Source organism: Capsicum annuum, chromosome 9, assembly GCF_002878395.1.
Source record: "Capsicum annuum cultivar UCD-10X-F1 chromosome 9, UCD10Xv1.1, whole genome shotgun sequence".
NCBI classification, from domain to species: Eukaryota; Viridiplantae; Streptophyta; class Magnoliopsida; order Solanales; family Solanaceae; genus Capsicum; species Capsicum annuum.
In genome coordinates this window covers 167906635-167914134 of record NC_061119.1, presented here as the reverse complement: position 1 = coordinate 167914134, position 7500 = coordinate 167906635, and positions in this window count along the sequence as shown.

Below are 7500 nucleotides of genomic sequence, written 5' to 3'. Positions count from 1 at the left end.
AGGGAAATCAGTGTACAATCCTAAGTTTTCGTTGTGACTGCAACTAGCATGTTACAAGTCGTAGGACTGGATACGAGTCATATGTTGCGACTCGTAACCATACCAATGTAGGGTGACCCTAGATACTATCTAGACTACGACTGGACTAACCGAGTCGTAGGGTGACCCTATGAGTCGTGAGGTCACCCGTAGCGACTGGGCATTGGTTATCATTCTTTTAATTAAGGGCATACTGGTAATTTTTCTCCTACCCTACTTAGCCCCTATGACTTAAAACCCTCTTTGGGATATCATTAGCATACTATTCACAATCAAAACACTCTCTCAAACTCTTAAATTCTCTCAAGCAAGATACTTAGGGTTTCCAAGAAGTTCATCAATTAGAGCTCACAAGGGCAAATTCTATCCATAACTCTTGGTATTTCAGGCATGTTACTCTTCGCAACTATTACTTTGTAAAAGCAGGTATTTTAAATAGTTATTCATGTGGTTTTGATGGTGATTTTGGGACATGGGTTGAGGGTTTTGAATAATTGTTGTTTATGTGATGTTTCATATTTACATATGCTTTGTTTATGTTTAAATGGTGGTTTAAAATCAATTTGATGCATGAGTATGTGAAAAAAATAAGGGTTTGTGATTTCTTCAAATTTTTGTGAATATTGACAATTGAATTGGTAACAACACCAACCCAACTTTGTGAAAGCAGTTTTGAGCATGAGTATAATTGCATTGAACTATTTTCGAAATAATTTCATGGTATAAAGAGGTTATTGAAACATGATCATTGATTTAATGAACAAAGGGAGTCGTTATTCCCCTATCTTGTATTGATGAACGAAGGGAGTTGTTCTCCCAAGTTAAATAGAATTGATTTGTCAGGTTGATGATACCTTAAAAGTGTAGTTGGTATAACGATACCAAAAGTGTATGTCTAAATATGTATTATGATTCAATGAATGAGAATGTGTGATAGTTATTTTAATGGGGCTTAAGAGATGGTTGTGTAGCTAGGCTGTGAAAGTGGAGGTCTCAAAGGACCAATACTGGAAACCGCATTTGTCGGGAAGGGGGTAGAAATGGACTGGGGTTCGAGTCCCCTTGCTTATGACCATGTGGTTCGTATCCACGTTATTATTATTATGATTCGAAGGTTTGAGTCCCCCATATTACATTACATGATCGAATGTTTAAGTCATCTTAGTATATGATTGAGAGGTTCGAGTCCCCCGTATATATATATGAGATTATTCTTCAGTTCATGCGGTTACGCACATTGGAGCTTGACCAGTAGGAAAGAAATGGGGTCTATATAGCCCTTGGATACTATTATATGACGGTTAAGTTACACAATCCAGGATAAAGTTTTAAAGTACATGTTAAGTCTTATTTCCTATTCCAGCATGTTATATAAGTGTATATATATATATATGTATGTATTTATGTATGTATACACATGTATGTGAACATGTACATCGAGTTGAATTGAATTTTAAATTGTCATTATTTTATCCTTATTCTTGAGTTACATGCTAGTGCACAATCCACTAACTGTCTTCGAATGTTGTATCCCCACATGATGCAGGCACCGAAGATACTTCTACTTTTCCTACACAGTGTCATGTGGATCAATTCGATTCATTGGTCATTTGCAGTAAAGTGGTGAGCTTCCATTCTCCATAAGACTTGATTATTCCATTGGTTCCATTTTATAAACTAGATTAAAGAATTCACATTAACATTATTATTGTCATTGTTAGAGTCGGAGTCGAGGGCATGTCTCGACACTTTATTGATTTCGGTTTGTTAGAAGGCTTTGTGGATTAGTGTGTACTTGGGTAGTGGTGTTGGTTTCTTTGGTTGGTTAACAACTATCGTTTATACACATGTCTTAAAATTTTTGGACTTATCTAATGTTATATGTTTGGAATTCAGTCACTGTTAGGGTATTGTGTCCTATTTGGTTAGAGCAGGGGGTGGTCTTCGGTCCTTATTAGACTTGAGATGCCCGTCACGGCCAGGTCCTAGTTCGGATCGTGACTAAGATGGTATCAGAGACTAAGTTTGGTGTCATTGGGTATCCACAAATCCGTGTCAAGAAGAGTCTCTTTTATGGGTGTGTAGCATACTACACTTATAAGGGAAAGGCTACGAGACGTTTAGGAATTTTTTCCTTTTTTGTTGTTCTATTTTGGGCTATAGAGTCTAAGATCCTGAAATCTCCTCTAATTCCCATATGTTCGCTTTTCAAATCATGCCTCCCAAAAGATCTGATACTCGTGAAAACTCTTTTGTCCCGTCTGAGGACAATGTCGATGGGGCTCTTACTACTTAAGGAGTTCAGACCAGATCTAGAGCTCCAACTCCTGATTATACTGCCCCACGTGGAGTTTCACTGGTTTCTCCTATTGCACCTCGGACACCTCAAGTTTATGTGTCTAATGCTGAGTTTCACTAATCGATCTATTTACTTATCCAGTTGGTGGTCTCTCATACTGAGCATGTTACTTCTGTAGCTCTATCGTATGAGGTCACTAGAGTTGGCCAATTTATGAGGTTGAATCCTCCAGCTTTCACTGGTTCGAAGATTGAGGAGGATCTTCAAAGTTTTATTGATGAGATGGAAAAGATTTTTTGTATGATGCATGCTATTGATGTGGAGGGTGTGGAGTTCGTTGCTTATCAATTGAAGGATTTGGCATATCAGTGGTATGAGGAGTGGGACCAATCTAAGGGTGATGATATCGAGTCTGCTTTACGGAATGACTTCTCTAGTGCTTTTCTTGATCATTTCTTTCCTCAGGAGTTGAGGAAGGTGAAGGCTGAGAAACGAAAGAAATTGAAGCAAGGTAGGATGACAGTAAAGGAGTATTCCTTGAAGTTTCATCAGTTATCGCGCTATGCTCCTTAGTTAGTGTCTAGCATGAGGTCTAGAATGAGGAAATTTTCTTCTGAGTCCCATGTTTGATTTTTGAGAGCAAGCCGCCATATTAAAAAGGGATATGGACATCTCTAGACTTGTGGTGTATATGCAACGAGTGAAAGAGCAAAATAAGAAGCAAGCATAGATGAGTAAAAGATAGAACAAGAATTTTTGGTATTTAGACAAGGATGAAGGTTAGCAGCAGAGTGGTAGAGATGGTGGAAAATGGTCTAAGAAGAAATGGGGCAATTCTGATTCCTATTCTACGGCTAGTGCTCCATATCCTAAGTCGTTCGGTGATCGTCGTTTTCAAAGCAACAATTGGTTTAGGGCATAAGGTGTCCAGTCTCAGGCTAGTGGAGCTCAGTCAACCCCATTTTATCCCCCTTTCCATTTTTGTAAGTAGGTGCATTGCAGATTTTGTGAGAAGGGGAGGAATAAGTGCTTTAAGTATGGTCGGTTGGGCCACCTGCAATGGCATTGTCTATCAGTCAAAGTTGCTACTAGGGCTAATAAGGTTTCAGTTGCCATGTCTTCAGCTCATGCACCAAATGTTGCTACTTCTGGCTGTGGCACTATTCTATAGCATGGAATATAGACATATAACTCATAAGCTAGGATAGAATTACCAGGCCTTAGGTAACGTAACTTCTTACTTTCAAGCTTAGCAACACTCCTCGAACACTTCCTTAACTATACTATTCCCCTTAAATACCATACTCATTTGATTCAACTTATAATTCTCACATGGGCATTGATAAATCTTTCAACTAATGTCTACCGTAAATTAAATCCTCTCACCGTGATCAAGCCTAACTCTAAATCACAAGATACAACATGCCACACCACAATACTAGTCTAAACCATATGATTCAATCTTCTATATCTTTTTAGAGCTCACGCCCTAAGCATAACGTGCCTTACCACTGAAATGACTAACTCTAAAATCTTGCTATGGATTCACTAACCTGTCATTCAAGCTTATCTTTATAACCATATATCAACTTCAAGGCAAACACTCATAAAGTCATACTTCACATATTCTTTAAACCACTATCAATACAACTCTCACGCGCTACCCCAAGAACATACACACACAAATTTCAACTAACCATGATATGTATCAAAGAATTGGCCCTAATCTTACTTCACACTTATAGCCTTATCTAAAACAAGCATACAATGATCTTTCATCAACAAGAAACATTTACTCATTACCACTATCTTTACATAAGGAGGAGTCACAAAAAGGTTAGAACATGAGACCTTAAAGCATAGAAGGATACTATACGAAACTTGACACTTAACTGAGGCTTGAGGATAGAGAATCAGTATCATGGATTCATCAAAGTGATCTGAATTGAGGGCATACATCGCTATAAGATGAATTTCGCTGATCATTAGGAGTGTAGAAGGAGTTATGAGAACTGAGCTTTCTATAAAGCATGAGTACATGAGTCATGAGCTGCATGACCTTAATTTGGAGTTCATTACTTACAGAATGTGATTTCACCTGTTGAAAGAACTGGAACTCCTCATTTAGGAACTGGAAGAGCACATGATTCTCTATCATATACATGAACTTAAACTATGATCATGGAACTGAAATGTAAGGCATGAGTAGGTATTAGGATAACTGAAAATACAGAAATAAAAATAGGTTGAGCCTCACCCCACTTTCTGATGTTCTACTTCATACTGGCATTACTACTAGAATCTGAGAGCCTAACTTGGTTACTCATCGTATCATCTCCCTCTTAGCTTTAAGCCATCATTCAAAGTCTGTGGAACCCCCTTTACTAAACTCTAACTGAACTACAACTACTTTACTGTAGAGCCAGGGGTATAACATTACACGTAAATAATAGAACTTAACCCAAAAGGCTACACCTGGAAGTGAAAAACCCACTGCTAATACTACCTTCTAAGATACACTCTATATTTCTATAGCCCCAATACTCATCATATAATACTTGAATACTTACTAACTTCGAATCGTCACGAGTATCACTACATCTTGAATTCACACCATCTAGAGCTTCAACTGTCATTTCTATGTGCTCAATATTCAAGGTTTCAAACTTAGATTCTAACGCTTAATACGGATATCTTCAACCCTTAACAAACCATATTGCTTCTGTCATAGACTATGAATATCGCATCTCCAACTTAGATCTCTAGACCAAGAGAATCAAGATCATATCAAAAGCCTCAACACAGTCAATCAAAACTCCTTAACTTGGCTATTTAGAACACCATATACCATCTAACTAGTCCCCTTCCACTTAGCTTATACACGTAAGAACAATAGTTCATAGACCAGCCCAAAACTGCGGGGTATTACAATTTGTTAGAAGATTTTGTGTATTACTGTGGACTTGGGTAGTGGTGTTGGTTGTTTTGGTTGCTTAACAGCTATCGGTTATAGACATGTCTTAAATTCTTTAAGTTTATCTTATGTTATCATGTTATATGTTCGAAATTCAGTTACTGTTAGGGGTATTATGTCCCGTTTGGTTAGGAGCAAGGGGTGGTCTCCGGTCCTTGTTGGACTTGATATGTCCATCACGGTCAGACCATAGATTGGGTTGTGACATATTTAATTGTAAATAGTTTGACTATGGATCATACATGTACTTCCCTATTTAAAAAATATTTTTGAGCAATAATTAATGTTTCACAAAGCTTTTTAGAAGAGTTTTTAAATGTTTCTTTGTTTAAAAAAAATGTCTTTCAAATGTGCGATTTTAGGAAGAATCTACTTTATTTGTATTGAAAAACAACTTCTGCTACTCTGTAAAATATTTATTTTCTCTCAAAAACTTGACCAAACACCTTACTTTTAAGAAATAGAAAAAATAACATAAATATACATATTAACTTATCATATTTACACAAATCTCCATCTTTACAAAGGAATTACAAAAATCCGAACTAATTACATATCTTCATTGAATGAATCAAAAGCTAATTATGTATCTTGACAGACTCAGAATCGAAAAACATGTATCGAGAGCTAATTATGTATTTTTATGAAAAAAATGTATCTTCATTGGATGTATTATGTCTCTCGACAGACCCAAAATCAAAAAATATATCAGATCTATTTATGTATCTTTACAAAGAAAAAAATATAACTTTGTTGGATGTATTGAGAGCTAATTATGTATCTCGACAGATCTAAAATTGAGATTTTTCAATAATTATGTAAAATATTGGTATTTTCTGTAATTAAATTTCAAACTGCAGGGATTTATGTTGCTTGGCCAAAAAATTACACTTTAAAAAAGAAAGTTTGACCAAACAGGCTATTAGTATAACAATCATATTCATTCTCGTGTTGAGTGCTTCATTGATGTTGACAAGGTTGAATCCAAAATTAATGAAAGATTTACTATAGGTTATTGTTCTTTTGTTAAAAGAAATTGGCATAGGCAAGGAGTAAAAATCAAAGTATCGAATCTAATCTGGTGCAAAATTCCGTTATGTTAATTGAAATCGAGTTGAAATATCAGAAAAATTTTATTATGTGTGAGATACGTCAACTCATACTTGTATGAGGCATTAACTTATTGACAAATGGACACTAGTGGTCCCACTGACAAGCACCACAGTCCATAAGGGACTCCTCCCATTTCTTTTCATCTACTTTTATCCTTTTTTTTTAATTCCTTCCTCTTAATTTTTTTTCCAATCCTCTTCCAAATATTTTGTTTATTTTATGCATTTTAAAAAGGCTTTATAAAAAGTGTTCGCATATTATATCTGTGACATAGTTTAAAAAAATTTTGAATACAAAAATTTAATTTTAAAAAATAATATTTGAAAATTTTGGTTAGCTAATCTGATTAATTGAAGGTTATTTTTTTTTTCATCTAGTGAATTTTGATCAATATTTTTATGATCGATATATGAGTTTTAAGTAGAATTATTCATATTTTGGTTAGAATTTTTTTTTAAATTAAAACTAAATTAAATTTTAATTATTCAAATAAAATTATAATACACATTTGTCAATTTGATTGTTGTTGTTTTTCTTTTAAAAAAAAAACTTTAGCAATGGTATTTATATTTTTTTTCCCCTGCCATTAGAAAGAAATTGAGAAAAGGACACCATGTAGCTCTTTTAAAAAAGGAAAAATTTCAGAAATAACAACTATAGAGCCTTAATTGCAACTTTTATAGCAACAGTTTCATAATTACGAAAAATAGCAAACTGTATTTTGTATTTAAGTAAACTGTTGCTATACAAATATATACACAACAAGATTTATTGCCCTTGTTTTACTCAAATTAGTTGAGTTAAATAAGCAATAAGCATCCCATCTAATTAAATTCTCATAAATTACTCTTATTTATATTAGTAGATTCCATTTCCAAATCAAAAATCAAATATGAAGATTATTATTTTCATGATCTTCAAAATATCATTCTCTTATATCTCTAACTATTTATTTTTTTAGTTTTTTCATTTTTTATCTTTTTATTTTATTTTAATTTCTTTTTCTTTTCCATTTTTTTCATTCCACTTTATTTTCTCTCTTTTACTTCTTCTTTTTTTTCCTTTTTCGTTTTTT